The sequence below is a fragment of the Alligator mississippiensis genome, chromosome 14, assembly GCF_030867095.1.
Source record: "Alligator mississippiensis isolate rAllMis1 chromosome 14, rAllMis1, whole genome shotgun sequence".
NCBI lineage: Eukaryota > Metazoa > Chordata > Crocodylia > Alligatoridae > Alligator > Alligator mississippiensis.
The window spans coordinates 39,832,883-39,855,668 of NC_081837.1; the positions used below are offsets into that span (position 1 = coordinate 39,832,883).

The following is a 22,786-nucleotide window of genomic DNA, read 5'->3' on the forward strand; positions in this document are numbered from 1 at the left end:
GGGCATCTTAGTTGTCAGTGAGTCCCTGGTGCCTGTAGCCAGGTCCTTGCATAGGAGATCAAGCAGGCTTCTGGCACAAATGGGTGGGGGGTAGGGGGGAAGCAGGAGGAAGATGAGAAGAGGGGACCAAAACAAAGGCCAAAGGATTTTTTATTCTTGTCAAAGACTCAAAAGAAGTGCTTGTTTGGTGGCTTGTCGAAGTGCAAAAAGAACTCTTCAATGACTTTTCTCACTCTTTGCCCCAGCCTCACATCCCCCAACCATCCCAGCCTTCCACCCACAACCCAGCCCCCATCCCAGCTTACTTACCCTCACTTACCATCCAACAACCCTGCACAGCCTCCTTGTGTGCACCAGGCCACAGGCACCCAAGGACTCACTGATGACTGAGAGGCCCAAGGTCTCTAACCATCATGGGGCTTGAACACACCACCTTCGCCACCTAGGGTAGCACCCTTACCTCCAGACTACTGGGGAAGGCTGAAAAATGTTCCGGGCCTGGTCCCCTTGACACGCAACGCCCAGGCCCCTCCATTGAAAGAGGAAACTGCCTGCCCACAAAAGTCGGGGGAGACCTGGACATGCACACCTGCACTGGCTGCTGTGGTGGGCTACATCGCACTTGTGGGCTGGCCTCTCCTCTCCCCCCTCCCTGGGCAGGGTCCCTCTTTTCTGCTGCTCCCTAAAACCTGCAGCAACAACCGGCGCAACCGATGTGCACCCCTGGCGCTGGAGCCCAGCTGGGGGCTCCAAGAAGGGCTCCCAGGACAGGCGGCCGCCCCGTGCTCACCAGCTCCGCTGTGTCCCAGGGTACACAATGATGTACCGGGGCACGGCCACCCCTCTGCACATTCACAGCACCCGAAACAGCTGCTGGGCTGGAAGGACCCCTAGCTGAAGTCCAGCCCAACCAAGAGTTTGCCTTCTCCGGACTCTACACCCTCCTGCCTTGGGGCCTCCCCAAGGGGCAGGGGTTTCGGTTGAAGCGCAGGGAGGGCGGCACGGAGCCGGCTTCGTCCCGGGTCGGCATCTCCGGGCTCCCAGCCCCGCTCCAGCCCCAGGCGGGCAGCGCGGAGCCGGCTTGGGTGCCCGCCCGGGTCTCCCCGCCGCAATGCGCCCACGCGGCCACAGGAGGGCAGCCCCGAGCAGCCGGTTTGTCTTCCCTCCGCGGCGCCGCTCCTCGTGGCTGCAGTGCTGGGAGCGCACCACAGGAGGGCAGCACTGAGCCAGGTTTCCTCCATGCTGGGTGCGGTTGCCCCATGATACGTGTGATACCCGCACTAACGACACACACTCGTGCGCGGAGCTGTGCAAGGGTGAGAGATGAACACCTACATCACTATCGCCATGGACAGAGACAGAGAGATATCATTGTGTTAATGATGGTGTTTATTACACACCCACACACACTATCTGCATATCAGTATCTGCACACAGCCGTACTGGATACACCTCTGTACCATGTAAGTTTTCCAAAGTACGCACGCACTGAATAACGTCCCTTCAGCTCCCTGTTCTCACTTTTAAAATATTTTTGTGTATCTGATATGCTACATTAATCAGATGTCTCTACTTAATATCAAACACATTTTTGTGACATGGGTAGATCTGGCTGAAAGCCTGCGGACATTACATTAAGCAGGCAAGGGGGGCAGGACCACAGCTGGACTTACAGAACTCACAAAAACCTGGAGGCAACTGGGGAGCCACACAGTCCTCCTCCTTCTTGCAACAATGCAATGCAGCTTTCCCATCGCAGGGACCCAGCCCTTAGAGAAAAAGCCCGCACCCTATTAGAAACAGCAAGACTTGTACTAAAGGCAGTCAGATAAGATCTGAAACACCTGAACTAAAAAAAACCCACCAAGGAACTCATAAATCTCCAGAGCATTTTATTTTTATTGGGACCATTTTTTCTTTTGAGACGAGGGACAGCTGAACTTCGACAAATTATACCAAAGCACCATAACTTTACTGGGCCTTTTTTTTTCAGTTCCTCAAAGAAATCAGGACTGATGTCCTATAGTGCATTAATCATTGTATACTAGGAACCATGTGTTGCACACTCCTTTACCACTGGTCCATCAGAAGGGGAAATATTTGCATTGCACAAGTAAGAACACAGATTGGATTGGCAGCCACAATGAAAAAGTTCATCCTTCAGCCAGCTCGCAACAGGAAAGGCCCACGGCCAAATCTTCTCAGCGTAGAAAGGCACCAGCCACAAGGTGAAGTTTCTTAGACCGTTTATTATTTGACTGTGCGCATCTCAGGCCCTCTTGCTCCTACCGTTTTCATGCTGAGCACACCAACTCCCTTTAGGATCCTTTGGGCACAGGATGAATCCTTCATCCTCATGGGTCATGGAGCTGAACATTAAATGCTTTCAAACACCCATAGAGCCTTAACTACCAGACACAAACAAACTGCACCACAAACAGCCTGAAATTGGCCCCGCAACCTACAGCCTAAGCAAGCTACAGCCAAGCCACAAACAGAACCGAGCACAAACCTACATTTCTACGCTGACACCGAGAACGGCTCAACAACCCAACCAAGGAAAACCTACACACTGCCTTCAACCGCATCTGTTCTGATCCACTGCTTAACAATCCCAGCCATGCAACCTGCAAAACCCTTCACTGCTGCATATCAAAATGCACAACTAGCACAAAGCCTCAACCTCCCTGCACAAAATCGGGGCCAAACCAAGACTGAGTGCACGGTGCAACTAGAAGTGTGTGGCTGCTTGCCCCTAGCAGTTACCCATGTATGACAACAGCAGGACCTAAGACACGAATCCTCTGTGTGTGGCTGCCCCAGTGCTCCCAGCTTCCACAAGGTGCTAAATACAAGGTTGACAACTTGGGGATGCAACTTGCAGAGAGAACAGACACCGTGTCCAAACTCTCTTACCTTTCAGTCCTGCTGGGCGGGCAGGGGTTTCTTCCCTCCATATTGGCTAATGCCTGCCCATCTGCTGTCTTGTCTGCTTCTCCTTCTGAGGGTTAAAAAACAGACAGACACTGGATTTAAGTCAGCATGTCAGAGGACGAGACTATAGGCCCCAACTTCTACCCCTCTTTTACTCTCACCTGGACCCATGATCACTCTCCCCACGGAAAGCAGGGAGGGCAGAGATATGCAGGTTCGGCTGCCGACATCCAGGCCAGCCAAAAGTTGAGTGCAACTGTCCAGGACTCTGGACAGAACTGCTAGGGTGGCACCATGAACGTTGACCACAAACACCGGAAACCCTGCTTACAGGGCAGTGCTCCCTGCACACAGCTGGCAGCTGGGGCATGAAGCCCAGACACAACCTGCAAAGTCCTGAATGCCAGCTGACAGGTGCCCCAGGCGGTCTTGATCAGGGGTCGAAGCTGCCCCGTGGACAGAAGGGCCAGACAGGACAGAGGGGCCATAATTTCAGTCTCCCGCCACGGAAGCCACAGAGCCCAAAGGGCTAAAGGAAGCCTCCTCCCCCACGGTCAGAGGGGTGGGGGTGCAGCCCTGTTTACAGCGTGCAGGGGGGCATCTCATAGTGCCAGGAGCAGCAGAACAGAGGAGCAAAGGACTGGACCTGAGTTACAGGAAGGTCACTAAGGCTTGGGGTCCCAATGCATTCAGGATCCTCCAGAAGCCTGCAACCTCCCATGTAGTCTGTGGGTATCCTCTCTGGCCAACCTCAACAAGTGGAACGAGACCCAACCCAACCCTAATCAGGGGGCCCTGGACCCTGCTTAAAGGCTGCAGTCTGGGGGCGGGTGCGCAGAACGGCTGGCCTAGGGCAGGGCACTCGTCTCCAGGGCCTCGGGCAGGGAATACAGTGCCTGCCCCGAGAAGGAGGGCAGGAACCCCGCATGCGAGGTACCGAGTGGCCGAAAAAACATGCCAGCGTCCCAATAAGAGGGGGTCTCCCCGCCGCAATGCCCGGCGCGGCCACAGGGGGGCGGCTCTGAGCAGGGATTTGTCTTCACCTTCACCTGCTGCGGCAATGCCGGGACGCGGCCACCGGAGGGCAGCATCGAGCACCGATTCGCCTCCCCTCCGCGGCGCCGCTCCTCGTGGCTGCAGTGCTGGGAGCGCACCACACGAGGGCAGCACTGAGCCGGAGTTCGTGAGGGGAGTGGCGACGCCCGGGGCCGCTTAGTGCGCAGGCGGAGCCGGCGGGGACGTGCCGCGGGGGAGGAGCGGCCCCGGCCCCGGCCCCGGCCCCGCACACGGGCGCGTCCTTCCCTCGCGGCGGCGGCGGCGGCAACAGGAGCGGCCGCGTGTGAGCGGGGCTTGCGGCACGGCTCGGGGCGGGCTCGGGCTGGGGCGCAGGGGAGACGGCGGGAGGCGGCGGTTGTGCGGGCTGCTCCAGCGGCGCCTGCTCCGAGGGAGGGAGCTGCAGCGTCCTGCGCGCTGATTGGCCGCCCGTGCGCTCTCTGCCCCGATTGGTCCGCCTTGGGTCCGGAGCGCGCTGCAAGGTGCTGGCTGCGGGCGGGGAGCCGGCGGGCGGGCGGGCGGGCGGGCGGGCCAGTGCCGGGGCCACCGACAGCTCGGGGCTCCTTTGGGCAGACAAGGGCTTCTGTCAGCATCTCAGCAAGGTGACACTGTGCTGTGACCCTGCCCTAGCCCCTGGCCGGGATAGTAAGAGTGGACTAGTGATCAGGCCCTCTCAGAGGTCGAAAGAGACCCCGGGCCACTTCCATTTTTTGAGGCTCAAAATACAATGCAATCATTTGTAATAAATTGGCTTTCTAACTTTTTTCTTCTTTCAATCCTGTCAGTGTATCTCTGTGTCTGTATGTGGAACCTCATTTGGAGACAACGACAAAAGTCTAAATTTGAGGCCCTCCGTGGCTGAGAGGCCCTGGCCAAATGGCCCTCCTGGCCCCCCATGTGATAGGCCCTGCTGATGGTGTTGGGTGCCTAAGCGCGGGACGTGGAAGAGCCCCGATTTGCAGAAAACGTGGAAAACCCTGCACCCGTGAGACGACTATCACAGCTCTTCAGGGTGCTTAATGGCAGGCACTCAAACCCACTGGCTCTCGGGGAAAGCTCTGCCCCTGCCCCTGCCCCCGGTGCAAAGATGAAGATGAAGACATGAACTTCCCGGTGAGAGCACAAGCGACAGGCAGGGGAGCGCAGGGAGCAGAGCGGCTTGTGACCCACGGCTCCTCGGGGCTGCAGTGAACGGGGACACAGCAAGAGCACCCGTCACTGCCGGGGCTGCAGCTTGCACTGGGCCGAGCCCCTCGGATCTGCGTTTGTGGGCACGAGGACGAGAGGCGCCTGCGATGGGGCTTGGGCTTAAGAAGGCTCAACAGTTAACCTGATGTGAACCAGCCAAAGGCAAGAGGAGACATGTATCTTATATCTACATTAATCAGAAACCTCTACTTAATCAAACGTGTTTCTGTTTCAATGCTTAAAAAATATTTATTCCCTCCTTCCAGCCAAATGCCCTGGAAATGCACGACGTATTTTCCCCAATATTTAAAATAAGTAATAGGTTTGAAAATATAATTCACTGATTAACCATGGTCACAGATGCCCAGGGGGGCTGGCCTCCCAGCACAGCCTCTTTGCACACATAGCAAGCAGTGCCACCAATTCACGAAGGGGCCCGAGGGCTGCAGCTATGCTAGGCCTTGAACCCACCACCTTTGCCACCATGGGTAGCACCCTTACCACCATGAAAAAAGAAAAGGCTGAGAGATCTTCCTGCTGTGGGCCCCTTGAGGTGCAACAGCCAAGCCCCCTCCCCACAAAAGGTGGAGAGACCTGGACCAGAACCCAGGACCTCAGCACTCTCTGTGGGAGGTCCAACACTGTGCACTACAGAATAAAGATGGCTGAAGCCCTCACTTCTGGGTCCCTTGACTCTTTTCCTGCGAACACACACTGGTTTCCCCACAAATAGTTGGTGAAGTTTCACTTAATTGGGGGGGGGGCTAACCTGCAGTTGACCCCAAACGTGACCTCAGGTGACCCCAAGTTGAACTCTGTGACTCCTGGTTTCCCCAAACATAAATTGGTGCTCTTTCACTTAATTAGGGGGATTTGACCTGTAGTAACCCCACGTTGACCTCTCTGCAACCCTGCTTACCCTGAAAATTGGGCTGTGACTTGAACCCTCTGTGCCCCCCCCCGTAGGCTGGGGTTGACCCTGCGTTGGCCTCACAGTGCCCCCTGCTCCTGCCGTAACCCCAGCGTGCCAGCCCTCAGCCGGTCACCAGGGAAGGGGATGTCATGCAATCATGAATGAGCCGCTCCGGTTGCCATGGGCTTGTGAACTCGAAGAGGAAGGAGCCGACTCCAAGGATAGAGCAGGGTCCTTCTTTGACTCTGGTCATGTGAGCAGCAAGAAGCCGTGGAAAGGCCATTTTAATTCTTCTCTACCGTCCAGATGAAAAATGTCTCCGTATACGAACCTTCATCACTAGGAATAATGAGCCCAGGACGAAAAGAACCAAGAATGAAGGGGGAAAAGCCAAGGAGGAGGAAAAGACCCAAGAATAAGGAGGAAAGACCCTGAAGAAAAGAGGGAGACTGAAGAATAAGGGGAGAAAAGAGTGAAGAAGAAAAGGAGGGTGGGAAAGACCCACCAAGGGGAAGGAAGAAGACCACCGAGCTGCCCCCCACACCACGCAGAAAGGTGAACAGGCCGGAGGCAAAGCAAAGGAAGAAAGAGGAAGCCCCCACAAGCCAATTCCCGCGCTCATGTGGACCTGGGCCCGGCGGCTCCAGCAGGCCATGTCCGGGGTGGCTGCAAGCAGAAGGGCAGTAGCAGTGGGAGAAGGGGGCAAAAGGATGGGGAGTAGGGAGCACAGGGGGCCCGGGTGGGGCCAGAAGGGACCCAAGGCCAAGGTGAAAGACACAAAAACAAAGGGAGGAAAAGACCCTGGAACAAGGAGGAAAACCCCAAAAGAAAAGGGGGACGAGCAATGACTAAGATGGAAAGACCCAAGAAGAAAAAGGGAGAAGACCCAGAATAAAGGGTGGGGAAGAGCCACAAAGGGGGTGACAAAAGCCCCAAGAATGGGGGCAGCGCAAAGAAGAAGGAGAGAAAGGGGGAAGAAGAGAGGCCCAGGGGAAAGACACAAGAAGACAGAGGAATGAAGGGGGACCCAAGGGGAAGCTGCAAAAATGACGGGGAGAGAAGAGGCTGAAGAGTAAAGAGGAAAGACCTCTCCCCTAAACAGTGGTGCTGGGTGGAAGACACCCAAGAATGAAGGGGGAAGAGCCCAGGAGGAGCAAAAGACCCAAGAATGAGGAGAAAAGACCCTGAAGAAATGAGGGAGACTGAAGAATAAGGGGGAAAAGACAGAGGAAAAGTGGGTGGGAAAAACCCACCAAGAAGGGGGCAGGAAGAACACCCAAGAATAAGTGGGGGCAGCCCCAAGACTGGAGGGGAAATGAGCCGAGGAGGGAGGGAGGGAAACACGGAGGTATGAAGGGGGGAAGCTCCAAGGATAAGTGGGGGAAGAGCCTGGAGCCCAGAGCTGACAGGGTGGTGCTCCCTGCACACAGCTGGCTGGTGGGGCATGAAGCCCAGAGACAACCTGCAAAATCCTGAATGCCAGCTGACAGGTGCCGCAGGCGGTCTCAATCAGGAGTCAAAGCTGCCCGGTGGACAGAAGGGCCAGACAGGACAGAAGGGCCACGACTTCAGTCTCCCGCCACGGAAGCCACAGAGCCCAAAGGGCTAAAGGAGGCCTCCTCGCCCAAGATCAGAGTGGGTGGGGGCGCAGCCCTGTTTACAGGGTGCAGGAGGGCATCTCATAGTGCCAGGAGCAGCAGAACAGAGGAGCAGAGACCTGGACCTGAGTTACAGGAAGGCCACTAAGGCTCGGGGTCCCAACGCACTCAGGATCCTCCAGAAGCCTGCAACTTCCCATGTAGTCTGTGGGTTTCCTCTCTGGCCAGCCTCAACAAGTGAAACGAGACCCAACCCTACCCAAATCAAGGGGCCCTGGACTCTGCAGGCCAGGTGGGGCTGCAGGCTAGGGGCGAGGCCCCAGAAGAACGGCTGGCCTAGGGCAGGGCACTCGTCTCCAGGGCCTCGGGCAGGGAATACAGTGCCTGCCCCGGGAAGGAGGGCAGGAACCCCGCATGCGAGGTACCGAGTGGCCGAAAAAACATGCCAGCGTTCCAAAAAGACGGGGTCTCCCCGCCGCAATGCCCGGCGCGGCCACTTGGGGGCGGCTCTGAGCAGGGATTTCTCTTCACCTTCACCTGCTGCGCTAATGCCGCGATGCGGCCACCGGAGGGCAGCACCGAGCAGCCGGTTCGCCTCCCCTCCGCGGCGCCGCTCGTCGTGGCTGCAGTGCTGGGAGCGCACCACACGAGGGCAGCACTGAGCCGGGTTTCGTGCGGGGAGTGGCGGCGCCCGGGACCGCTCAGTGCGCAGGCGGAGCCGGCGGGGACGTGCCGCGGGGGAGGAGCGGCCCCGGCCCCGGCCCCGGCCCCGCACACGGGCGCGTCCTTCCCTCGCGGCGGCGGCCGGGTGTGAGCGGGGCTTGTGGCGCGGCTCGGGGCGGCCGGGCTGGGGCGCAGGGGAGACGGCGGGAGGAGGCTGCGGCCCGGGCTGCTCCAGCAGCGCCTGCTCCGAGGGTGGGAGCTGCAGCGTCCTGCGCGCTGATTGGCCGCCCGTGCGCTCTCTGCCCCGATTGGTCCGCCTCGGGTCCGGAGCGCGCTGCAAGGTGCTGGCTGCGGGAGCGGTGCGGGCGGGAGCCGGCGGGCGGGTGGGCGGGCGGGCCAGTGCGGTGGGCCAGTGCTGGGGCCACCGACAGCTCGGGGCTCCTTCGGGCAGACAAGGGCTTATGTCAGCACCTCAGCAAGGTGACACTGTGCTGTGACCCTGCCCTAGCCCCTGGCCGGGATAGTAATAGCTGACGAGTGATCAGGCCCTCTCAGAGGTCGAAAGAGACCCCAGGCCATTTCCGTTTTTTGAGGCTCAAAATACAATTCAATAATTTGTAATAAATGTTCCTTTTTTATTTAACAATTGGCTTTCTAGCTTTTTTCTTCTTCTTTCAATCCTGTCAGTGTATCTCTGTGTCTGTATGTGGAACCTCCTTTGGAGACAACGACAAAAGTCTAAATTTGAGGCCCTCCGTGGCTGAGAGGCCCTGGCCAAATGGCCCTCCTCACCCCCCATGTGATAGGCCCTGCTGGTGGTGTTGGGTGCCTAAGCGCAGGACGTGGAAGAGCCCCGATTTTCAGAAAATGTTGAAAACCCTGCACCCATGAGACGACTGTCACAGCTCTTCAGGGTGCTTAATGGCAGGCGCTCAAACCCACCGGCCCGCGGGGAAAGCTCTGCACCTGTTCCCACTGCGAAGATGAAGATGAAGACATGAACTTCCCGGTGAGAGCACAAGCGACAGGCAGGGGAGCGCAGGGAGCAGAGCGGCTTGTGACCCACGGCTCCTCGGGGCTGCAGCTTGCACTGGGCCGAGCCCCTCGGAGCTGCCTTTGCGGGCACGAGGACGAGAGGTGTCTGCGATTGGGCTTGGGCTCAAGATACTCAAGAACAAGGCTGATGTCAATCAGCCCAAAGCTGTGGCTGTGTATCTTATATGCTACATTAATCAGAAGCCTCTACTTAATCAAATCCATTTTTGTTTCAATAGTTCAAAAAATATTAATTCCCTCCTTCCACCCAAATGCCCTGGAAATGCATTACGTGTTACCCGCTATGTTTAAAAAAAGTAATAATTTTTCAAACGTAATTTATTTTTAGACACAAAAATATATTAAAACCAATTACATAATAGCACTGAGAATATGAGTTTGGCTTCCCACAATCTGAGCAGCCCTCAGGGATGACATAGGTAAAGCTGGCTGAAAGCCTGCGGACATTACATTAAACAGGCAAGGGGGGCAGGACCACAGCTCGACTTACGGAACTCACTGGAGGAAACTGGGGATCCACACAGTCGTTCTCCTTCTTGCAACAATGCAATGCAGCTTCCTACTGCAGGGACCCAGCCCTTAGAGAAAAAGCCCCCACCCTGCCATTAGGAATAGCAAGACTTGTAAGACTTGTACTAAAGGCAGTCAGAGAAGATCTGAAACACCTGAACTAAAAAAAAAACACCAAGGAACTCATAAATCTCCAGAGCATTTTATTTTTATTGGGACCATTTTTTCTTTTGAGACAAGGGACAGCTGAACTTCAACAGATTATACCGAAGCACCACAACTTCACTGGGCCTTATTCTTCAGTTCCTCAAAGAAATCAGGACTGATGTCCTACAGTGGATTAACCGTTGTAAACTAGGAACCATGTGTTGCACACTCCTTTACCACTGGTCCATCAGAAGGGGAAATATTTGCATTGCACAAGTAAGAACACAGATCGGATCGGCAGCCACAATGAAAAAGTTCATCCTTCAGCCAGCTCGTAACAGGAAAGGCCCGCGGCCAAATCTTCTCAGCGTAGAAAAGCACCAGCCACGAGGTGAAGTTTCATAGACTGTTTATTATTTGACTGGTCATATCTTAGGCCCGCTTGCTCCTACCATTTTCACGCTGAGCACACCAACTCCCTTTAGGATCCTTTGGACACAGGATGAGTCCTTCATCCTCATGGGTCATGGAGCTGGAGATTAAATGCTTTCAAACACCCACGGAGCCTTCACGTCCAGGTTTACTGCATGCTGGGTGCGGATGCCCCATGACACGTGTGATACCTGCACTAACGACACACGCTCGTGTGCGGTGCTGTGCAAGGGTGAAAGTTGAACACCTACATCACTATCGCCATGGACAGAGACAGAGGGAGAGAGGTAGTAACAGCATCACTGTGTTAATGAGGATGTATATGAGACACACACTATCTGCATGTCGGTATACATACCCCGCCGTACTGGATACATCTCTGCACAGTATAAGGTTTCCGTAGTACGCACGCACTGAATAACACCGTCCCTTCAGCTCCCCGTTCTCAGCTTTACACTATTTACACCGAGGGTCCCAAACTCCCCTAGAACTGAAGCGATGTCCGGTGCTGCTTCCGGAACTGCAACACGTGTGCATTTCTTTCTCGGTCAAGCTGGCGCCTGGCGAGGCGCTCGCTGGAGAGGTTTCAGCGCCGGCCGAGAAGCAAAAGGCCCGTCTTGCACCGCCTGCACCACCGCCCACCACGTCGAGGAGCCAGGGAGGCTGCCCAGGCGGCAGGCGGGAAGGAAAGGGGCCCCGGGACAGACAAGCAGCTTCGCGCTGCAGCACCCGCCGCAGAGGAGAGCCCCACGGGCCCCGCCCACAGGGGTACCTACCCAGTCTCCCGCACGACCCGCCGTGGTCGCCACAGCACGTGCCGCAGCGCTCCGGGTCCGCCCGCCGGTCCGGCCCAGCAGTACGACATGGGCTCTGCGCCGCGCGGGTGGACAACCCGCTGAGGATTGGAGTCGGACCAATCGGCGCACAGAAACCCGCAGACACCCACCTTGCACGTTAGCCAATCAGAATGCGAATAAGGAGTCCGGGCTCCTAGGCCCGCCTCCCTCGGTACAGGCCAATCAGAGCGAAGAAGGGCGGAATGGCTGTGACTCCGCCCATGAGGCCATTCCACCCAATCGCCTCACGCCTTATGTTGACCAATGAGAACACGAGCCTTGGATCCCGGCGCTGGCGCTCTCCCCGGCCCTGAGTCGATGTCGCGCATCGTGTGTCAGCCCGAGCAGCGCCACCCCGCCTGCCCCGGCCGCGGGCACCGCCCCAGTGACCCCGAGCGAGCGACGCCTTTGTTCTCCTTCCCTCTATGCCTCGATCTCCCGCCTGCCCGAGCTCCAGGCGCGGGGCCCGGAGCCGCTTTCCCTCTCTCTGCCCTCATCTCTCGGCTGCAAAGACCGGCTTGAGCCCTAGGGCAGTAGCACAGGGCAGGGGTTTCGGTTGAAGCGCAGGGAGGTCGGCGCGGACCCGGCTTCGTCCCGGGTCGACATCTCCGGGCTGCAAGCCCCGCTCCAGCCCCAGGCGGCAGCGCGGAGGAGGCTTGCGTGCCCGCCCGGGTCTCCCCGCCGCAATGCCCGGCGTGGCCACAGGAGGGCAGCACCGAGCAGCCGGTTTGTCTCCCTTCCGCGGTCCCGCTTGTCGTGGCTGCAGTGCTGGGAGCGCCCCAGAGGAGGGCAGCACTGAGCCGCGTTTCGTCCATGCTCGTGAGGATGCCGCATGACACGTGTGATACCCACACTAACGACACACACTCGTGCGCGGAGCTGTGCAAGGGTGAGAGATGAACACCTACATCACTATCGCCATGTACAGAGACAGAGAGAGACACCATTGTGTTAATGATGCTGTCTATTACGCACACACACAAACACACACACACTCTCTGCATATCAGTATCCGCACACAGCTGTACTGCATACACCTCTGTACAATGTAAGTTTTCCAAAGTACGCATGCATTGAATAAATAACACCATCCCTTCAGCTCCCTGTTCTCAGTTTTAAGTTTTTTTTGTGTATCTGATATGCTACATTAATCAGAAGTCAAATCAAACACATTTCTGTTTCACTGTTTAAAAAAATATTAATTCCCTCCTTCCATCCAAATGCCCTGGAATTCCACTACGTGTTTTCCCCAATATTTAAAATAAATACATTTGAAAAAGTAATTTTTTTTAGAAATAAAAATATATTAAAACCAATTACATAATAGCGCTGAGAAGATGCGTTCGGCTCCCCCCAAACTGAGAAGCCCCTCAGGGATGACATAGGTAGAGCTGGCTGAAAGGCTGCAGACATTACAGTAAACAGTCAAGGGGGGAAGGACCACACCCGGGCTTACAGAACTCACAAAAACCTGGAGGCAACTGGGGAGCCACACAGTCCTTCCCCTTCTTGCAACAATGACATTGCAGCTTCCCACCGCAGGGACCCAGTCCTTAGAGAAAAAGAACCCACCCAGCCATTAGAAATAGCAAGACTTGTATTAAAGGCAGCCAGGCAAGATCTGAAACACCTGGACTGAAAAAAACCCACCTAGAAACTCATAAATTGCCAGAGCATTTTATTTTTATTGGGACCATTTTTTCTTTTGAGACGAGGGACTGCTGAACTTCAACAGATTATACCAAAGCACCACAACTTCACTGGATCTTATTTTTCAGTTCCTCAAAGAAATCAGGACTGATGTCCTGCAGTGCATTAACCGTTGTAAACTAGGAACCATGTGTTGCACACTCCTTTACCACTGGTCCATCAGAAGGGGAAATATTTGCATTGCACAAGTAAGAACACAGATCGGATCGGCAGCCACAAAGAAAAAGTTCATCCTTCAGCCAGCTCACAACAGAAAAGACCCACGGCCAAATCTTCTCAGCGTAGAAAAGCACCAGCCACGAGGTGAAGTTTCTTAGACCTATTATTATTAGACTGTCCGCATCTTAGGCTTGCTTGCTCCTACCGTTTTCACAGTGATCACACCAACTCCCTTTAGGATGCTTTGGACACAGGAAGAGTCCTTCATCCTCATGGGTCAGGGAGCTGGAGATTAAATGCTTTCAAACACCCATAGAGCCTTAACTACCAGACTCAAACAAACTGTACCACAAACAGCCTGAAATCAGCCCCGCAACCTGCAGCCTAAGCAAGCTACAGCCAAGGCAGAAACAGAACTGAGCACAAACCTGCATTTCTACACTAACACCGAGTACAGCTCAACAACCCAACCAAGGAAAACTTACAAGCTGCCTTCAACTGCATCTATTCTGATCCACTGCTTAACTAGCCAAGCCAGACAACCTTCAAAACTTTTCACTGCTGCATATCAATATGCACAACTAGCACAAAGCCTCAACCTCCCTGCACACAATCGAGGCCAACCCAAGACCAAGTGCAACTTGAAGCGTGCGGCTGCTTGCTCCTAATGGGTGTTGGAAATTGTAGACATGCACACCACTCTCCATCTGGAATTACTTAAGCATACATAAACATTTTGCTCCCTCCCTCCTGCCCACCCCAACCCACACTTCTAGGTCCCTAGCTTTCTTTTCCTGCTTCTGTTCCTTTTTCTCCAGCTGCCCTCCAGGGACCTGCAAGAGTACACACAAAAGAACTGGACTCGACTGGCAATGAATCCCACACCCTAGGAAAAATAGAGTAAAAAGTATCTCCCAGTGCCCATCGTACTCTCAAGATTGGTGTCCTTTAAGAACAAGGGGGATGTGACATACCTCCAGTTTACTAAAAGAGGACGAGTACCGCCCTAGCAGTTACCCGTGTATGACAACAGCAGGACCTAACACATGAATCCTGTGTGCGCGGCTGCCCCAGGGCTCCCACCTTCCACAAGGTGCTAAACACAAGATTGACAACTTGGGGATGCAACTTGCAGAGAGGCCAGACACCGTGTGCAAACTCCTTTACCTTTCCCTCCTGCTGGGCGGGCGGGGATGTCTTCTCTCCTTAGTGGCTAACGGCTGCCCATCTGCCGTCTTGTCTGCTTCTCCTTCCAGGGGTTAAAAAACAGACAGACACTGGATTTAAGTCTGCACGTCAGACGACGAGACTACAGGCCCCAACTTCTCTCCCTCGTTTACTCTCACCTGGACCCACGGTCACTCTGCCCTCAGAAAGCAGGGAGGGCAGAGATATGTAGGTTTGGTTGCCGACATCCAGGCCAGCCAAAAGTTGAGTGCAACGGGCCAGGACTCTGGACAGAACTGCTAGGGTGGCACCATGAACGCTGACCACAAACACAAAAAACCCTGCTGACTGGGCATTGCTCCCTGCACACAGCTGGCTGGTGGGGCATGAAGTCCGGAGGCAACCTGCAAAATCCTGAATGCCAGCTGACAGGTGCCGCAGGCGGTCTCGATCAGGAGTCAAAGCTGCCCTGTGGACAGAAGGGCCAGACAGGACAAGGGCCACGACTTCAGTCTCCTGCCACGGAAGCCACAGAGCCCAAAGGGTTAAAGGAGGCCTCCTCCCCCAAGGTCAGATTGGGTGGGGGTGCAGCTCTGTGTACAGGGTGCAGGGGGGCATCTCATAGTGCCAGGAGCAGCAGAACAGAGGAGCAGAGACCTGGACCTGAGTTACAGGAAGGTCACTGAGGCTCGGGGTCCCAACGCACTCAGGATCCTCCAGAAGCCTGCAGCCCCCCATGTAGTCTGTGGGTATCCTCTATGGCCAACCTCAGCAAGTGGAACGAGACCCAACCCAACCCAAATCAAGGGGCCCTGGACCCTGCAGGCCAGGTGGGGCTGCAGGCTACGTGCGGGGGCCCAGAAGAACGGCTGGCCTAGGGCAGGGCACTCGTCTCCAGGGCCTCGGGCAGGGAATATAGTGCCTGCCCCGAGAAGGAGGGCAGGAACCCCGCATGCGAGGTACCGAGTGGCCGAAAAAACATGCCAGCGTCCCAATAAGAGGGGGTCTCCCCGCCGCAATGCCCGGCGCGGCCACAGGAGGGCGGCTCTGAGCAGGGATTTGTCTTCACCATCACCTGCTGCGGCAATGCCGCGACGCGGCCACCAGAGGGCAGCACCGAGCAGCCGGTTCGCCTCCCCTCCGCGGCGCCGCTCGTCGTGGCTGCAGTGCTGGGAGCGCACCACACGAGGGCAGCACTGAGCTGGGTTTCGTGCGGGGAGTGGCGACGCCCGGGGCCGCTTAGTGCGCAGGCGGAGCCGGCGGGGACGTGCCGCGGGGGAGGAGCGGCCCCAGCCCCGGCCCCGCACACGGGCGCGTCCTTGCCTCGCGGCGGCGGCCGGGTGTGAGCGGGGCTTGTGGCGCGGCTCGGGGCGGCCTCGAGCGGCGGCTCCGGCGCGGCCGGGCTGGGGCGCGGGGGAAGCGGCGGTTGTGCGGGCTGCTCCGGCGGCGCCTGCTCCGAGGGAGGGAGCTGTGTAGTGTCCTGCGCGCTGATTGGCCGCCCGTGCACTCTCTGCCCCGATTGGTCCGTTTACGGTCCGGAGCGCGCTGCAAGGTGCTGGCTGCGGGAGCGCTGCGGGCGGGAGCCGGCGGGCGGGCTGGCCAGTGCGGTGGGCCAGTGCCGGGGCCATCGACAGCTCGGGGCTCCTTTGGGCAGACAAGGGCTTATGTCAGCACCTCAGCAAAGTGACACTGTGCTGTGACCCTGCCCTAGCCCCTGGCCGGGATAGTAAGAGTGGACTAGTGATCAGGCCCTCTCAGAGGTCGAAAGAGACCCCGGGCCACTTCCATTTTTTGAGGCTTAAAATACAATGCAATCATTTGTAATAAATTGGCTTTCTAGCTTTTTTCTTCTTCTTTCAATCCTGTCAGTGTATCTCTGTGTCTGTCTGTAGAACCTCATTTGGAGACGACAAAAGTCTAAATTTGAGGCCTCCGTGGCTGAGAGGCCCTGGCCAAATGGCCCTCCTGGCCCCCCATGTGATAGCTGCTGGTGGTGTTGGGTGCCTAAGCATGGGATGTGGAAGAGCCCCGATTTTCAGAAAAGATGGAAAACCCTGCACCCATGAGACGACTGTCACAGCTCTTCAGGGTGCTTAATGGCAGGCACTCAAACCCACCGGCCCGCGGGGAAAGCTTTACCCCTGCCCCCAGTGCGAAGATGAAGACATGAACTTCCCGGTGAGAGCACAAGCGACAGGCGGGGGAGCGCAGGGAGCAGAGCGGTTTGTGACCCACGGCTCCTCGGGGCTGCAGTGAACGGGGACACAGCAAGGGCACCCGTCTCTGCCGGGGCTGCAGCTTGCACTGGGCCAAGCCCCTCGGAGCTGCGTTTGCAGGCACGAGGAGAGGCATCTGCTTTTGGGTTTGTGCTCAAGACGGCTCAACAGCTAACCTGATGTGAACCAGCCAAAGGCAAGAGGAGACATGTATCTTATATCTACATTAATCAGAAACCTCTACTTAATCAAACGTGTTTCTGTTTCAATGGTTAAAAAATATTCATTCCCTCCTTCCAGCCAAATGCCCTAGAAATGCGATGTGTTTTCCCCAATATTTAAAATAAGTAATACGTTTGAAAAAAGAATTCACCGCTTAACCCATGGCACAGATGTCCGGAGGGGGTCCAGCTAGGCTGGGGCTTGAACTCACCACTTTTGCCACCTCGGGTAGCACCCTAACCACCATGAAAAAAGGGAAGGGTGAAAGCTCCTGCTGCCGTAGGCCCCTTGAGACGCAACCCCCAGGCTTCTCCGTTGAAAGGGGAAGGCGCCTCCCCACAAAATGGGTAGAGGCCGGGACCTGAACCTAGGACCTCAGCACTTACAGGAAAAGGCCCAGCACTATGCACCACAGGACCCAGTAGGCTTTGGTCCTCACTTCTGGGCCCCTTGACTCTTTACCTGTGGACATGCACTGGTTTTCCCCAAAATAAGTTGATGACCTTTCACCTAATTAGGGGGGTGACCTGCAGTTGACCCCAAATGTGACCTCAGGTGACCCCATGTTGAACTCTCTGTGACCCCTGGTTTCCCCAAAAATAAGTTGGTAACCTTTCACCTAATTAGGGAGGATTTGACCTGTAGTAATCCGATGTTGACCTCTCTGTGACCCCGCTTGCCCTGAAAATTGGGCTGTGACTTGAACCCTCTGTGCCCCCACCCCCCGTAGGCTGGGGTTGACCCTGCGTTGGCCTCACAGCGCCCCCTGCTCCTGCCGTGACCCCGAGGTGCCAGCCCTCAGCCTCAGCCGGTCACCAGGGAAGGGGATGTCATGCGATCATGAATGCGCCGCTCTGGTTGTCATGGGCTTGTGAACTCAAGGAGGGAGGAGCCGACTCCAAGGATGGAGCAGGGTCCTTCTTTGACTCCAGTCATGTGAGCAGCAAGACGCTGTGGAAAGGCCATTTTAATTCTTCTCTACCGTCCAGATGAAAAATGTCTCCCAGTACGAACCTTCATCACTAGGAATAATGAGCACAGGAGGAAAAGACCCAAGAATGAAGGGGGAAGAGCCCAGGAGGAGGAAAGACCCAGAAGAAAAGAGGGAGACTGAAGACTAAGGGGAGAAAAGAGTGAGGAAGAAAAGGAGGGTGGGAAAGACCCACCAAGGGGAAGGAAGAAGACCCCCGAGCTGCCCCCCACACCGCGCAGAAAGGTGAACAGGCCGGAGGCAAAGCAAAGGAAGAAAGAGGAAGCCCCCCCAAGCCAATTCCTGCGCTCATGTGGACCTGGGCCCAGCGGCTCCAGCAGGCCATGTCCAGAGCGGCTGCAAGCAGAGGGGCAGCAGCAGTGGGAGAAGGCAAAGGGATGGAGGGTGGGGAGCACAGGGGGCCCGGGTGGGGCCAGAAGGGACCCAAGGCCAAGGTGAAAGACACAAATACAAAGGGAGGAAAAGACCCCAGAACAAGGAGGAGAACCCCCAAAAGAAAAGGGGGAAAAGCAAGGACTAAGGTGGAAAGACCCAAGAAGAAAAAGGGAGAAGACCCACAATAAAGGGCGGGGAAGAGCCACGAAGGGGGTGTAAAAAGCCCCAAGAATGGGGGCAGCGCAAAGAAGAAGGAGAGAAAGGGGGAAGAAGAGAGGCCCAGGGGAAAGACAGAAGATAGAGGAATGAAGGGGGACCCCAGGGGAAGCTCCAAGAATGACGGGGTGAGAAGAGGCTGAAGAGTAAGGAGGAAAGACCTCGCTCCAAAACAGTGGTGATGGGTGGAAGACACCCAAGAATGAAGGGGGAAGAGCCCAGGAGGAGCAAAAGACCCAAGAATGAGGAGAAAAGACCCTGAAGAAAAGGAGACTGAAGAATAAGGGGAGGAAAGGCTCAAGAGGAAAAGTGGGTGGGAAAGACCCACCAAGAAGGGGGCAGGAAGAAGACCCAAGAATAAGTGGGGGCAGCCCCAAGACTGGAGGGCAAACGAGCCGAGAAGGAGGGAAGGAAACACGGAGGTATGAAGGGGGGAAGCCCCAAGGATAAGTTGGGGAAGAGCCCGGAAGAAGGGGAAAAGACCCAAGAAGGACGGAGGGGAGAGAGCCCAGGAGAAGAGGGGGAGAAATAGCCCAGCATGGACGCGGGGAGCCAGGAAAGAGGAAAAAGCCCCAAAATGAAAGTGGGGCAGAGACCCAAGAAGAAAAGGGGAGAGCAGGGATAGGGGGTGGGGGGACAGAAAGGCCGCAGGAGAGGGAGATGAGCGCACTGTGACGGGGGGAAGAGCCACGAAGTCACTATGGAGCGGGGAGCGGACTGAGGCATGGCAGGGCAGGGGAGAAGAGCGGCAAGCACGAAGGGGGGAAAGAGCCAGGAAGGAGGAACAAGCCCCGGAGCCAGAGGGAGAAGGGCCCCAAGGAGAAACAGGGAAAGGATGGGGGGGAGGAGGAGGGAAAAAGGAAGGAAAGAGATTGAAGCATCAGGAGAAAAAGACCAAGAAAAAGGGGTGGGGGGAGAGGCAGGAAGAAGGTGGGAAAAGCCCCAAGGAGAACAAGAGGGAGATGAGCGCACTGTGATGGGGGGAAGAGCCACGAAGTCGCTATGCAGCGGGGAGCGGACTGAGGCATGGCGGGGCAGGGGAGAAGAGCCGCAAGCACGAAGCAGGCAAAGAGCCAGGAAGGAGGAACAAGCCCCGGAGCCAGAGGGAGAAGGACCCCAAGGAGAAACGGGATGGGGAGGGAAAAAGGGAGGAAAGAGATTGAAGCATCAGGAGGAAAAGACCCAAGAAAAAGGGGTGGGGGAGAGGCAGGAAGAAGGTGGGAAAAGCCCCAAGGAGAACGGGACAAATGAGCCGGGAATAAAGGGGAAAGCACCTAAAAATGAAGGGAGGAAGAGCCGGAAAGTGAGGGGGAGGAGGCCCAAGAACGAGGGGGGAAGGCCCCAAGAAGCAGCAGAGACCCATGCCAAAAATGAAGTGGGGGATGTGAAAAGGGAGGGGGAAAACCCAAGAAGGAAGCGGGGAAGAGACGGAAGAACAAGGAGGAAAAGACCGAGGAACAAAGAGAAACGAAACCCAGGAAAGGGGGAGACTGAAGAATTGGGGGAGAGACCCAAGGGGAACGGGGCGGTTGGGACAAGAGAAAAAGAGCCAAGAATAAGGGGAGAAAGCCCCAGGAATAGCGGGGGAGACGAGCCCAGGAGAAGGGAGGGGAACACCCAGGAATCAAGGCGGTGGTGGGAGGAGATCTGCAGGAGGCGGAAAGACCCCAAAAAGGTGGAAGAGACTGACTGGAGAGGAAAAGAGCAAGAAGGAAGAGGGAAGAGTCCAAGAAGGAAGCAGGGGAAAGACCCGAGAAAGGGAGGAAGAGGCCAGGCGGGAGAACAAGAGCCCAGAAGAGGGGCAGCCCGCAGGGAAGGGAAGGGGCCGAGAGGAAAGCTGGCAGAGAGCAGAGCCCGAGGAGGAAGAGCGCGAAGGAAGGGGGACCCGGCCGGGGCGGGAGCAGAAACGAGGCAGGAGCCAGGAGCGAAGCCGGGGAGAGACGCGGAGCGGGGAGCAAGAGCCGGGCGCGGGGGACGAGCCCGGGAAGGGGGGATTCCCGGGAAGAAACGGGCAGAGCAGAGAAGGGAGGGAGAAAAGCGGGGAAAGAGCCGAGAAGAAAGGCGGGACGTGACCGCAGCGGGGAGGAGAAGGAGGGAGGGGAAGCACCGGGCACAATTGGGGGAAACGCCGGGTCTGGCAGGTCATCCCTGCCCCCAACGACCCCGACCCCGGGGGTGCGGGAGAGACACGGACACGGGGTCAAACACCTTTATTGAAACGAGCCACACGGACACGGGGGAGCTTTACTGGGGTAAGGGGCGGGCAGCAGCGGGTCCCATCTCCGGCTCCGGCGCGTCCCGGCTCGGCAGCGGCCCCGGCCCGGGATCCTGCGGGGAGAGACACGGAGAGATTCAACCCCGGCGGAGGCACAGCCCGGCCCGGCCGCCCCATCCCCGTCCCCGTCCCCTCCCCGGCCCGGCGCCCCGCGCTCCAGCCGGCACCCCCGCACCCAGGACACGCTCCGCGCTGCTAGACCCGTCTCCACGCACCGCGCGGCGGCCGCACCACGAAGGACACTGTCGCTCCCGCCCGCTCGCGGACGTTTCCCATTGCTGCGGCCGCCCTGGACCAACGTTGTGTCCCTCCCCAGGCGGCAGCGCGGAGCCGGCCTGGGTGCCCGCCCGGGTCTCCCCGCCGCAATGTCCCTTCATGGGACACAGGAAATCCCACCATCCCAAACGCCCGAGGCTCATGAATCCTGGGGTGTACAACTTAGTGGTGGAACCCGAGGAGAGGGCACTTCCTGGGTCAAAATTGTCTTACCTCCTGTTAGGATGGCCTGGTTTTCTTCCCTCCCGGTCAGCTCACTCCTACTCGCCTGCCGTCTTGTCTGCTTGTCCTTCCAGGGGCGACGTGCATGGACCCCCAAAGGGGACCGGTTTCGTTGGATTGAGGGCTGCAGCCTCAGGTGGCCAGTCCAGTCTCCGACACTTGACCCCCAGCGAGCCAAGTCAAGCGACGTCTGCCACTAATCCCTTTTCAGCAAGGGATTCAGCGCCCTGGCTGACCAGCTTGTAGGCACTTCGCACGCAGTGGCCACAAGGGAACCACTGCAGAAATGAAAGAGGGCAGCGGGCGGGGAAACTTGGAGGTGAAATGACAGGAAAGGAGAGTTCCCAACTTACCACAAAAAATCACCACAATTGTCCTCACAAAACACTCACCACAGTCCCACACAGCTACCAAAGCACCACACTATTTTCCAATTGAAAAGAGATTGTTTCTGGGGATTATTTCATGATTAGAGGTAGTGTTTAGTGAAGCGTTAGTGTTTGCATTCTTCAAGCTCTCTCCACGCCAGCAGGGGAGTCTCCTCGCGCCCTCCCTGCCGCTCCCCCCGGTCCCCCCGGCCTGCGCAGGCCTGTGCCCCGGGACTCGGGCAGGGAATACAGTGCCTGCCCCCAAGGAGGAGGGTAGTAACCCCGCGTGCCTGGGACCAAGTGACGGAAAGAACAGCCCAGCCACCAAGAGCGGCTCTCCCTGCCGCAATGCTCAGACGTGGCCACCGGAGGGCAGCACCGAGCAGCCGGTTCGCCGGCGCTCTGCGGCGCCGTTCTCGTGGCTGCAGCGCTCGGAGCGCACCACACGAGGGCAGCACTGAGTCGGGTTTGCCTTCATACTTAGGAGCAGACAACTCCCTGCTCAGAGCCGCCCTCCTGTGGCCGCGCCGGGCATTGCGGCGGGGAGACACGGGCGGGCACCCAGGCCGACTCAGCGCCGCCCGCCTGGGGCTGGAGCGGGGCGTGGAGCCCGGAGATACCGACCCGGAACGAAGCCGGCTCCGCGCCGACCTCCCTGCGCGGAGCAGGCGGGGTTTAAAGACAGAGAAAATCACATGGAGGAGACAGGGAGGCTGCCCAGGCGGCAGGCGGAGAGAAAAGGGGCACCGGGACAGACAGACAGCTTCACGCTTCAACACCCGCCGCAGAACAGAGCCCCACAGGCCCCGCGCCCTGGAAACGCAGAGTCCCGCACGACCCAGAGGTCGCCAGAACATGCCGCCGCAGCTCTCCGGCCCCGCCCGCGTGTGCGGGGCTGCAGCGGGACGTGAGTTCCGGGCACAGCACACCCGGAAACCGAGACACAGCGAGCCGACCGGGGCCGCTGAGGATCGGAGTCGGACCAATCGGCGCACAGATGCCTGCACACACCCACCATACCCTGGCAGCCAATCAGAATGTGACTGGGGGGCGGGGATCATTGGACCCGCCCCTCCTGGGAAAGGCCAATGAGAGCAAAGAAGGGCGGAGCGACTCTGACTCCGCCCATGCGGCCACTCCACCCAATCGCCACATGTCTCAAGGTGGCCAATGAAAACGCGAGCCTCCGATCCCGGCCCGGCATGAAGGTCCGTGACTCGCGTGCCCGTCTTGGCCGCGGTCACTGCTCTAGTGGCGCC

General features: G+C 57.4%; 2 long non-coding RNA genes across 2 annotated transcripts; one reads left to right on the forward strand and one right to left on the reverse strand.

The window, feature by feature from the left end:
* Positions 1–923: 923 nt before the first annotated feature.
* On the forward strand, positions 924–5,852 carry LOC132244781 (uncharacterized). Its single transcript, XR_009456537.1, has 2 exons — positions 924–4,273; positions 4,773–5,852. It is a non-coding gene; the product is annotated as an uncharacterized LOC132244781 (long non-coding RNA).
* Positions 5,853–10,107: 4,255 nt separating this feature from the next.
* Positions 10,108–15,360, reverse strand: LOC132244784 (uncharacterized). Its single transcript, XR_009456547.1, has 2 exons — positions 11,271–15,360; positions 10,108–10,749 (listed from the first exon to the last, which is right to left on the reverse strand). It is a non-coding gene; the product is annotated as an uncharacterized LOC132244784 (long non-coding RNA).
* Between the last annotated feature and the right edge of the window lie 7,426 nt (positions 15,361–22,786).